Source organism: Bubalus kerabau, chromosome 15, assembly GCF_029407905.1.
Source record: "Bubalus kerabau isolate K-KA32 ecotype Philippines breed swamp buffalo chromosome 15, PCC_UOA_SB_1v2, whole genome shotgun sequence".
NCBI classification, from domain to species: domain Eukaryota; kingdom Metazoa; phylum Chordata; class Mammalia; order Artiodactyla; family Bovidae; genus Bubalus; species Bubalus kerabau.
Genome location: NC_073638.1, coordinates 3,737,556 through 3,749,753, shown reverse-complemented (window position 1 = coordinate 3,749,753; position 12,198 = coordinate 3,737,556). Strand labels below are relative to the sequence as shown.

The window sequence follows — 12,198 nt, the reverse complement described above, 5'->3', positions numbered from 1 at the left end:
GAGTTGAACCATAAACAAAGCTGAGAGCTGAAGAATTAACGCTTTCGAACTGTGGCGCTGGAGAAGACTTTTGAGGGTCCCTTGGACAGCAAGGAGATCCAACCAGGATACCCTAAAGGACATTAGTCCTGAATGTTCATTGGAAGGATCGATGATGAGGCTGAAGCTCCAACACTTTTGCCATGTGATGGAAAGAACTGACTCATTGGAAAAGACCCTGATGCTGGGAATAACTGAGGGCAAGAGAAGGCAGTGGCAGAAGATGAGATTGTTGGATGGCATCACTGACTCAATGGACATGAGTGAGCAAACTCAGGGAGTTGGTGATGGATAGAGAAGCCTGACATGCTACAGTTCATGGGGTCACAGAGTCGAACATGACTTTGCAACTGAACAATAACAATGGATTATTGTACCTACACTCATGAGAAATATTGGTCCTTAGTTTTTTTTCCTCATAAAAATTTTTCTTGTTTTGCTGTCAGGGTAATGCTGTCATCATTGAGTTATGGAAAAGTATTCCCTCCTCTTCAATTTTTGGAATATTGCATAGAACTAGCATTACATTTATCAGTTATTGAGAATGAGATATTGAACTCTCCAATTATAGCTGCAGATTTATTCTCTTTGAAATTCTATTTCACTTCATGTATATGCATTTATAGTATACTTATGACTATTGTATCCTCTTTATAAGCTGACTCTTCTGGAGAGTGTAAAGTGGCAATATTCCTAAGTCTGTATAGACTCTAAGAATTGTTCTCCCTAATTCTTCCAGGTGATTCTTTCCTCAGCTTCAGATAGATTTATCCTTCTCATATATATGTGAAGATCTGTCCTCTATTGAAAAATTTAAGACAGCCATTCTGCATATTACCAGAATTTTTCTTTTTATTTTTTGCAGAACTTTGTCTCCTGGTGTTTGCTCTGTGGAACCAAGCTGCTTTGCATCTGAACTTTCAGCTGCTTCCTCAGCTCAGCCAGAATGCCACAGTTGGCCTATGTCTCTTCTGTCTCACCTAGGTGGGAAATAGAGCTGTTTATATAACCCTGTACTTAAAACAAGCCATGCTAATTTATACTAAGGCCTTAAATCTCAGTTGAAGTTTTTCTTGTACTCTTCATTTAAGGAAATGATGTTATAATTTTACTTTAAACAGATGATCAACATATAAGGGTAGGAAAAAAATGAGAGGATAAATAACATAGAATATGTGAGTATACCTCTGAACCAACTTGCTTTTTTGATAAGAGGGAAAAGCATAACTTCTCCTACCATATGATATATTGTTACCATGTTATAAAGAGAAGCGAGTATAAAGAATTATTTTGTGAAACATTGTTATAGGTGTGTGAGCTTTAATAGAAGGCTGAAAATATTTTGTTTTTGTTACTGCTTCTCAAAAAGTTTAGTGCTTCAGTTTCAGCTCAGTTCAGTTCAGTTCAGTCACTTGGTCATGTCCGACTCTTTGCAACACCATGAATTGCAGCATGCCAGGCCTCCCTGTCCATCACCAACTCCTGGAGTTCACTCAGACTCACATCCATCAAGTCAGTGATGCCATCCAGCCATCTCATCCTCTGTCGTCCCCTTCTCCTCTTGCCCCCAATCCCTCCCAGCATCAGGGTCTTTTCCAATGAGTCAACTCTTTGCATGAGGTGGCCAAAGAACTGGAGTTTCAGCTTTAGCCTCATTCCTTCAGATAAATCCTCCAAATATTTGGTTCATTGTCTAAGTTCATAACAAAGATGTTCAAATTCCTTTGCACTCCCTATTCTTTTCCTCTCTCCTCATCACTTCTTGTCTTCTCATTTTCCATCTAGCCTTTCTCTGAATTCACTCTTACCTTCCAACATCTAACAGGTTTTCAGTAACAACTAAGAATATGATGCTAGATTTCTGGGCTGAAGTTTCCTCTATAAGCTTTTCACTTAAAATTAATTGTGAATTAATAAAACTCCATAATGTTTTCATTCTCAATATATATCTACTTGTACTCTCTACCTTTTTTGTGACTTTTGGCACCCTTGTATCAAAGCAAAAACGTGGAGACAATATCCCTTCTCATTTCTGCCCAATATGACAACAAATTAAGATATTTGTGTAGAAAGTTGGATGGAGAAATACAGGCACTTATTCCAAAATAAATACACGGTCTTCTTCAGATTGAATTTCAAACTATGAACTTGAAAAGATAAGTTCTGCTTGATTAATTTTAAAGATCAAAATGATGACTTCATGCAAGCAGTTCAATCATTATGAGCATAAGCTTTTATATCCTGAAATAATTCAGTTATGTATCCAAGGTTTCTTAAGCATGTTGTCTGTGAACCACCATCAGAGGAAATAATTTTCTCTTAAGGTCTCAAAGCAGGCTGTAGACAGGTAACTGGAGTGGCATAGATGCCTCTCTGATACTGTGTGAACTGTTCTTATAAATGCTGATTCTGTATTAAGCGATTGTCAATCAGTTTTTCTAATCAAGCAAACACGTATTCCAAATATGTAAACTCAACTTTATTCTTAGAGGTAGTGAGCTAAATATAATGATGAGGAGCAACAGTGACAGATAAACACTATAACTCAGCTATGATAATGAGATGAACACAGAAATTGTGTGTGTGAAGTTGTGTGTGAAAAGAACTTGATTGAAAAGTGTCACTTTTATTCTATGGAAAATGCAGGCAGGCTGTGAAGGGTTGATATGGTGAAAAAATATAGTGATACACAGTTCTGGGAAAATAACAGTTTGGCTCTGTACAAAGGGAATCTTGTTGAAAATATATTTGTGATCCTGTTCACTTATTATTAAAACACCTTTAGGACATTTTACAATATTTTCTACAAGCACAAGATTATAGCTGTTTAGCTTGGTTTCTCTCATTCCTTATTTGGCAACATGTAGGATCACTAGCACATCTTGTAAAACACTGGTAAAGGACAGGCAACACAAAATGGTATGGCATTCCTCAAATTGCTTTATGTGAAAAGAAAGGCTGTCTTAGACTAGCTGATTCCTTAGAAGTGTATATCACAATAAGGGTATGGAGAGGAACAGATAATTTCAAGATATTCCACATATAAAGAACATGGTGCATTGTTGCACTGCCATATAAAATTTAAGAATGCCAGTGTGCTAATCTTTTGCTAAGGAAAGAAATGTCATAAGTTTAGTTACCTCTTACAGCAGTAGTCCAATGGACAGTCCATTGGCACCCTGGAGATGACATTATGAAGGGAAAGCTACATTTCTAGGTGGGTCAGTAGATGGCAGTATGTCTGAATTTAGTGTAGCAAGGACAAGCTTTTTCTCACTTTCCTGGAAAATGAGAGTTTTGAAAGCCATGAGGCAATATGGGGCCTCCCACATGAGCCAAGAGACTTGATCTTTATTTCTGGATCTACTCCTGAATAAATTTATTTGAATAAATGGAGACCAGCCACTTAACTTTTATGTTCCTTGCTTTCCTGAACTTGATATTAGAGAACATATTCTGTCTTTTCCTATCTCCCTCACAAGGACACTGAGTTTGGTCATATTTAGAATTATTTCTGTCCTTTGAAGAAAGACTATTAATTTGTTATGCTCTTTGTAACGTGGGTGGCAAAACTGATCTGGGTTGTTCATCTGGGACTTGAAGCTAATAAACACAAAGGCAATTGGCAAGAAGAGCCTTCTGTATTTCACTGCCATAAACACTGATATAGTTTAGTTTTGAGTAGCAGCATTGGATCTGAAGATACTAATTCCCATTTCCTGGACTTAAAATAATGTCTTCAATGCCCTGGAACTTGATAATTATGGGACGAAGCCAAAGGCCCCTGGCAACTTCCCAGTTTAAATGTCAACTCTTCACTGCAAGTGCAGAATACTTACTGTATTTAGTCAGATGCAGTAATTTTTATTTGTGCCTGCTATTGAACATGGGGAGTTTTGCTTTGGCATCTTACTCTAAAGTTTGCACTATGACAAATGTGAAATTAAAATACACATTTGAAATAGCATTGAATGGCTGAATAATGATAATTTTTTCCCACAGAGACCCAGCTGCGCATGGGAGTGCCACTTTCATTTGACCTTAGAATCCTCAACTAAAACATATCTGCAGATCCATGGCACCAAAATGAGTTGTGACAGGAACATGCTGGGGTAAAACAAACTGTGGTGTCTGACCTGCCAACCTGGTTCTGGCTCTGTTCACAGACACACTTCTCTGTAGGAGCCATGCTGCTTTGAAGCTGACAAAGTAGATCAAAAACGGGTAAGATCACAGATACTATTTCTGTACAGATGGGTATTGATACAGAGAGGTAGAGTGTGTGTAGCATAGACTCCTATCTTATCCAGTCTTCCTGGAAGCAAGAGATTGTATTAAGTGGCATAACCAGAAAAGTACTTGCCATACAAAAAGAAAAATAATAAAACTTAAAAGATGTCATGACTTAAATAGATACCATAACATTCCTAGTTAGCGTCCATTTAGAATAATATATAGGCAAATATCTGAAGTAAATTCATGCCATATAATCAATTGGAAAATCTATGCTAATATCAAAATTCACTGTCAGAACATGTTAGAAAACTGAACCTTTTTGAAATTTCCTGTGAAATAAGCATAGATTCAAAACAAATGATTTTTGATGTATACCATCTTATTTGTCAGACATGGCTCTGTAGTTGGATTGTGAATGGCTTTTTTGGTTTGAATGTCAGGAGGTTAAATTTTTAATTTAAATATGCATAAGAATTAAAATATGTTCAAGAAAATGTCACATCAACTTCAACCTCAAAGTACCAATTATGTTGTTTGGGCTCCACATTTGACACTGTTCTGACTAAATTGATATCCTCAGCTCAGAATTTCTAAAAATGCTCAGATCTCAGTTTCATAATATATTCTATTTAAAGTAGAAACATTAGGAAAAATTGATGTTCATAGTTTCAAGGACATAAAAGTCAGAGCATACTGCTTGCAGCTAATGAACATTTATAAAGATGTATAAGCCAGCACATTATCTACTAATATTAAGATAAAAAAATATACTTGGATGGTATGTAACCATTCAACAGGATGGTTTCAAAAAGGAAATGTTTGAGGCTGGAGTTGAATCAGAAGCACTAATTTGTGAATTGGATGAGAACGTATAGCTTGTTTTTAATTTTTCGTTATTAAGTTTCATTTTCCCCTGAAGTCACTTATTGAAAAAATTAATGATTCAGGAGAAACAAGAGGAATAACTATTTACTAATATTTTATGTATATTTATATAGAGAAAAATCTGCATTGTAGCACAGTCAATATAAATAAAACTTTACTTATCTATCAGGCAATCAACAAAAATTATCTATTATGAATCCCATTATAAATTAATAGTTAAATGCTACCTGATATTCATGGATGAGACTAAAGCACTTTCTGATTCAGAAAAAAAATTAAATTAGAAATTAAAGTATGCACATTTTAATGTTATGTACATTTATAATTTTGAATATTATTTTTTCATACCCAATTTCTGGTAATCATATGGATCCTATCATTGGTAAATTGTAATACTCCTATCTAGATTATTATTTTTTAATATTTTACTTTATTAAAATAATTTTAAACTTTGGTACAATGATGTTGAGAAATGGTTGCTCTGACAAGCTATGCATTAGGTTAGTAATTTCATATAGGCATGGAATATAAAAATTTATTTCGGTATGCTAACTGTGGGCTTCCCTGGTGGCTCAGCAGTAAAAAATCTGCCTGCAGTGCAGGAGACGCAGGTTTGATCCTTGGATTGTGAAGATCCCTTGGAGAAGGAAATGGCAATCCACTCCAGTATTTGTGCCTGGGAAATCCCATGGACAGAGGAGCCTTGTAGGCTACATACAATTCATGGGGTTGCAAATTGTCAGACACAACTTTGCAACTAAACAGCAGCAGCAAACTGCACACATCTATACAATAAACCTAAAATAAAAGTAAAGATGCAAAAAATAAGAAGACATAAGAATCTGAGGAACTGAAAGACCATGGGGAGAGCCATGAGAGTGGAAACTGGCTTTTCAAACCAAAGGAAAAGGAATAAAATGAAGAGAAAAAAACCAAAGTGGCAGCAGTCACCAGAAAGCTTTACATTTAAATTTTCTCTGTTACTTGGATCATCATTCATGAATTGTCCTGATTTTTTGAAACAGGTGGAAAGTTGATAAAAATTGACTTTCTCAAACTATAAAAGTCTCAAAATTTGGGATGTGATAAGCCGCAGACATAGAAATGAAGAATTGCAACTAGTCGACTAAAAGATACAGCTATTAGTCAGGATTCTTTTCTGCTGTAAATGACTGACAACTTAAATTGGATTAATAAGCTTGGCAGACTATTGGCTAAGGTAAACAAATAGTTCATTGAAAGTGGAAGCTAGAGCCTAATCATTAGGATTTCTCTTTTACACTATACCCTCTGCTCCCTGGGCGAGCTCAGCTCTCAGGATGGTATAAAATGAATGTAAAGTGGCAACCGCAGCAGCAATGCTCGCATCCTCCTACGTCCCTCCATGGAGGGGACGTTGTTGTCTAGTACTTCTCACAATCGTTCTTAGGAAAACACTTATTGGATTGGATTAAATGATTGGTCAATGCCTGGAGCAATCCTGCTGGCTAGGAAAATATAATATGCCTATTTAGTAAAATTTGTATTCATCCATTGATTTGTGAACTCATCCAATAAATAAATCAATATGCCGAAACCCTTCCTTGACGTCAGTCACTATGGCCAGGAAAAGCGCATAACCAGCAATGAAAAAGTGGTAGTTTTTCCAAAGCAGATAAAACTTTATTATTTGAAGGAAGGAAAATAAAGTCTTAGTAGCTAGCAACTGCAGGGGAATTCATAGCTGCTTTCATGATTCAACTCACACATAAACTGGGTAAGTTTCCAGGACATAAAAAGAGAACATTTTAATATTTGCAATAGTGACTCAGGAATAGAGGCTATGTAAGTGATCATCAATAAGGTGAAGTAGATTTATAAATCGAAGCCACACCAACATTTTGGATCTGTTCGGTGTCAAGGACTCATTTATACATTCTGCATCATTTATGGTTCATTGTCTGTACCTAACTGTGAGGCAGTTCTGTTTTTCATATATATCCATGTGGATTCACTCATTTCTGGAGATACTCAAGCTTTAAGAACCAGTGGAAGTGAAAGTGTTAGTCACTCAGTGGTGTCTGACTCTCTGTGACTCCATAGCCTGTAGCCTGCCAGTTCCTCTGTCATGAAATTCTAAGGGAAAGAATACTAAAGTGGGTAGCCTTTCCCTTCTCCAGGGATTCTTCCCAACCCAGGGATTGAACCTTAGTCTCCTGCATTGCATTGCAGGTAGATTCTTTATCACTAATGTCACCTGGAAAGCCTCTTACCAGGCAAGTGCCTTTTTCTGTGAAGACAGAGCTGAACCACCTTCACGTCAGTCACAACAAGTATGCCTTATGCATATACTGGTTTATGTTCAAGGGGTCTGTTATAATTATTTGTTTTATTTCCTATATTGGCTTAGGTTTGTACTATTGGGTGATAGGGTTATTGCTTATATTTCCAGGGTATGGCACTGCAGGATATGATGCTTAACAAATAGTGTGTCAAAAGTAAAACATATTATTTAACTTCCTCACTTATTATTTACTCAAACTTTAACAATTTTATGTAGAAAAAGCTCTCAAGATATGTGAGAGGGTAACAGGCAGGAAGGCCAGGGGTCTCCAAGCGGAGGAAATAGCCGGCAGTGTCACACGTTTTTCTCTCTTTTAAGCAGCAGGAAGAAACAAACTAGCAACATTTTGTCCTTCTCTATACAAATTTAAAAGGAGGTTTCTCTTAAAATACTGTGTTGCCATAATGACACCTGGTTTCACCTGAAGGTAACTATTCTCAAACCTAGAGATAACCAATGCCTTTTTCTTATGGAAATGTTTGTCTTAAGCTATGCTAATGTACTATGCATTTACCCCCAAACTCTGTCTTCAAGTTGGTTCCTCCTCTTGGCTCAGAACTTACTTGACAAACCAGTTTGTTATATTCAAATATTGTTTCCCTAATCTATGTAAATGAAACTATTTGTATGGTGATATGCCCTTCTTCAAGATTCAAGTTAATCATTTTATGGCCCAGGATAAACCATTTGGTGCCAAGATTATCCCAAAATGTATATTATGGGTGAGGGGCCTGATGCCATTCTGAGTTTTAAGACATTCCTTTCTTTCATTAACAGACTGCTAGTGACTATGTAACATCCAGCTGAAGACTAACAGGGGAGTACTCTTTCTGCCCCCATCTGATGCCTATGTCAGAAGCTTTCCCTGTCTCCTTTATACTTTAATAAAACTTTATCACACAAAAGCTCTGAGCAATCAAGCCTTGTCTCTGGCCCCGGATTGAATTATTCTCCTCCTGGGGCCAAGAATCCAGAGTCTTTGCGTGATTCAACAACAACCTTTCATACGGAGATTAAAATGTATAGTCTCTGGCAATAATAAATACATTGTATTTATTTAATCCTGATCATATATCAGTTAAATGCTTCACATGCATTATGTCATTAGCCCTTGGTAGATCAAATTTGCTTGATAGATGTTTCTGTTTCCTTTATGGAGATATGAGTGTGAGGTTCAATAAGTTGCAATAGACTGCAAATTAACAATTGGTGAAAGCAGGGTTTAGGTCATACTGGAACTAACTTTGGAGAAGGAAATGGCAACCCACTCCAGTGTTCTTGCCTGGAGAATCCCAGGGACAGGGGAACCTGGTAGGCTGACCTCTATGGGGTTGCACAGAGTCGGACACGACTGAAGTGACTTAGCAGCAGCAGCAGGAACTAACTTAAATGCCAGGCATTTTTTTCTAGCTCCTAAAATTTTCCTGCTTTGAAATTTTGCAAGAAGCGGGAAAATTCCATAGTAAAAAACAGACAACAACAAAACTTTCACTCTGATACCAGTCAAAAAAGTGAAAAACTCACAAAAATGAAAAAATAGATATTAATCTAGAATTTCTATATGTATAAAGGGATCTTAAAATCTAATATTGAAAGTGTTTGAGCTTGTTTCATATAGGTGTTTTTCTTTGTGATTTTGCTTGTGTGAGCTGTTAACCACTCCTGTTCCATAGATTGTGGTGTTGCTCAAGACCGCTGGCCTAGCACTTCAAGTAGGAAAAATCAGAATGTTGTCTGTAAAATTTTCCAGAGAACAAGCAAAAAGAGGAATTGTAAAATGATTTTTCCTTTTGGAGGTATTATTTTCACAGTGCCCTTCTTTGTGTATATTAATATAAATACATAATTGTAAATATAGATACATATATGTATAATATATAGTATTTAATGGAAATGAATTTCCTTAACAAATCAGAGTGTGAAAGCTGAAGCTGCTTAATTTCCTTTCTTCCCTCTTAGGATTTATTTCAAAAGTGAGTTTTTGAGACAAAAGCAAAAAGTTTGGGGGCTTTTGGAGAGATTATAGTTATATAGTAACTATAGTCAAAAAGGACTTATCTGAATGGGGTATAAATAACAGCATTGTGAAGCAATTATAACAACATTTGGTCTTTTCGGAATCCTGGCCATTTCTACAGTATTTCATGTCTTTTTGGGTTCTCAAAGTGAGCTTGCACTGGCTGATCTTTGTGTCTCCTCTGCCCTTGAGGTATGATTCTCCTCTAGATTTGCTTTTCAGTGATTTCTTCTCTTCTGGGATAAGTTAACTCAGCTCTCAGTTTAACTTTAGATCTTAAAGTGTCTGACCATATATTAACCCCGGCTCACAACTAACTTTATAAGATCCCATCATTGTAATTACCTTTTTACCCCTAGGGGAAAAAATCATATAAACTTCTAAGTCATTGTGTTTTCCTCTTTACACCCTGACAAATCAGCTTTTTGTTTTTGTGAATTTAAAATAGCATAATGAAGTGGAAGACAGCCACATCATTAGGAACTTTTAAGTAGGTTGTTCCTAGAATGCATTTGGGAACTTTTTTATCATAGCATTTCTAGTGTGTTTTGACAGGAGATAAAGTAGAGATTAGAGGAGGACAAGCAGCCTGGTAGGCCCCCTTGTTATGACAGTGATGGTACTTGCATGAGCCAAGGATTTACTCATGTGGGTGGAATGCCTCCAGGTATTTTGTCCACAACATTCAGTATCAGTATCAATTCAGTCGCTCAGTCCTGTCCGACTCTTTGCGACCCCATGAATTGCAGCATGCCAGGCCTCCCTGTCCATCACCAACTCCTGGAGTTCACCCAAACCCACGTCCATTGACTCCATGGTCTGTAGCCTAGCAGGCTCCTCCGTCCATGTGATTTTTCAGGCAAGAATACTGGAGTGGGTTGCCATTCCCTTCTCCAAGGGACAAGGAAGAAAGACATTAAGCAGAGAAAACAAAGGCAAATTCATGGTTAAAGAGTGACACGGGCTAAACTTCAGGTAATGGGATGATGTAATCAGAGGGGTTAGCAGTAAAGGATCTGCCTGCAATGCAGGAGACACAGGAGATAAGGGTTTGATCCCTCTTTGGGGAAGATCCCCTGGAGGAGGAAATAGCAACACACTCTAGTATTTTTGCCTGAAAATCCTGTGTACAGAGGGGAGTAGTGGGGTTACAGTTCAAAGAGTCAGACAGGACTGAGCATGCAATCAGAAGGGAGACCTTGACCCTTCTTTATTTTATGTACTCTCACTCTTTTTTCCAAGTGCTTTCCTTGGCTTAACCACCAATTAGACAATCACATACAAGCTATTGGAGTGAGCTCTAGATTCATTCAATGCCGCCAGCTCATTGCCTCATATCTTTATGGGTGTGTTTTCTCCTCAGTGTCCAACTCTGCAACTCCATGGACTGTGGCTGCCAGGCTCCTGAATTCAGGCAAGAATACTGGAGTGGGTTTCCATTTGCTACTCCAGGAGATCTTTCCTGACCCACGGATGGAACCCTCCTCTCTTGTGTCTCTTGCATTGGCAGGAAGATTCTTTACCAGCTGCGCTACCTGGGAAGTCCAGGAAGCCAGCTCAAGGAGCCAGGCATGCCCAGCAGGGGTGTAGGTGACCCGCGGCGGCCGCAGCCCACAAAGTAAGATGGGGAAGGCGATCCCCTGGGGAGGCCCACTGACCCACCTGGATCACAGGGAGGCTTGTTCCACGCAAGCCCTGACCTGGCGGCCGGGGAGCAGGGCTGGGGACACTGGCCCGTCCAGTCACGGCTGGCCAATGTGTGTTTTACTTCTTATGGCAATGATTTTATATGACCCTCAAGACTAACTAAAGGATGAAGAAAATTTAAAAAACGCATCTGCCAGAGAACTGAAAATTGTACATGCTAGAAGTACAAAGCAAGGATCAGATCATGTGGCTAAGGAAAGAGCTAACTACAGTGGGAGATACAATATGAGAAAGAGAGTAAGACTAGTAAACCAGTCACTTAAGAATTAGCTTGGATAAGAGAAAAGGGGTAGTGCCACTGGAATTACAGAGCAAATGCAGGAAATACCATTATTTCCCATGGATACGAGACTACAGGTAGGCCTTGAGATAAACATAATGTCTGACAATATGGAAATTAGATGGAAATAGGTCATTACAAATATACTATTGCTACAGCTAATTAAAAGTTGAAAAGGAAGTATGATTATAATCATATTTGTGTGTTGTATTCCCAGAGAATTACATCAGGACCATTAGGATAGTACTTAACAACTCCTGTAAGATGTATATCACATACATTGGGTGGGGGAAAGTCAGAGCCAGAAAGGCTTATTCTTTTTCACTCTGTGTGTTCAAGACAGTGATTGGAGGGGGAACTGCTGCCACAAAATATATTCAGCTTCATCGGATAACAAATCCTTTCCTGAATGGAGAAATAGTTTCCACCTAATAGGAAGATACTGCTGAACTGCAGGTTTGGTCTCACCCAATGGGATCTCCTTGGGAGGCCGCATGCCTACCAGTAGATAAGGACTTTGTGGGAAGCATGTATCATACAAATACTGCATTCCTGACCTACTTGTATGTCCCAGAACTTCCCTCTGTGATGAGCTAAGGAGAGTCCAACAAATCTTTCACACCTCATCCCCAGGTCCCAGAATAGGAAACAAGTGAGATCAAGACAGAGAGAATGAAGACAGAAGGGATAGAGAATTTATCTCTACATCTG

At 38.0% G+C, this 12,198-nt stretch overlaps 1 long non-coding RNA gene across 2 annotated transcripts in view; it reads left to right on the top strand.

The window, feature by feature from the left end:
- LOC129628052 (uncharacterized) overlaps window positions 1-8,388 on the top strand; it is a 118,251-nt gene extending 109,863 nt beyond the window's left edge. For both annotated transcript variants that reach the window (XR_008702708.1, XR_008702709.1), the window contains 3 exons: window positions 905-1,023; window positions 4,042-4,263; window positions 8,261-8,388. This is a non-coding gene — a long non-coding RNA (uncharacterized LOC129628052). The remainder of the gene's footprint in view (window positions 1-904; window positions 1,024-4,041; window positions 4,264-8,260) is intronic.
- Window positions 8,389-12,198: the final 3,810 nt, after the last annotated feature.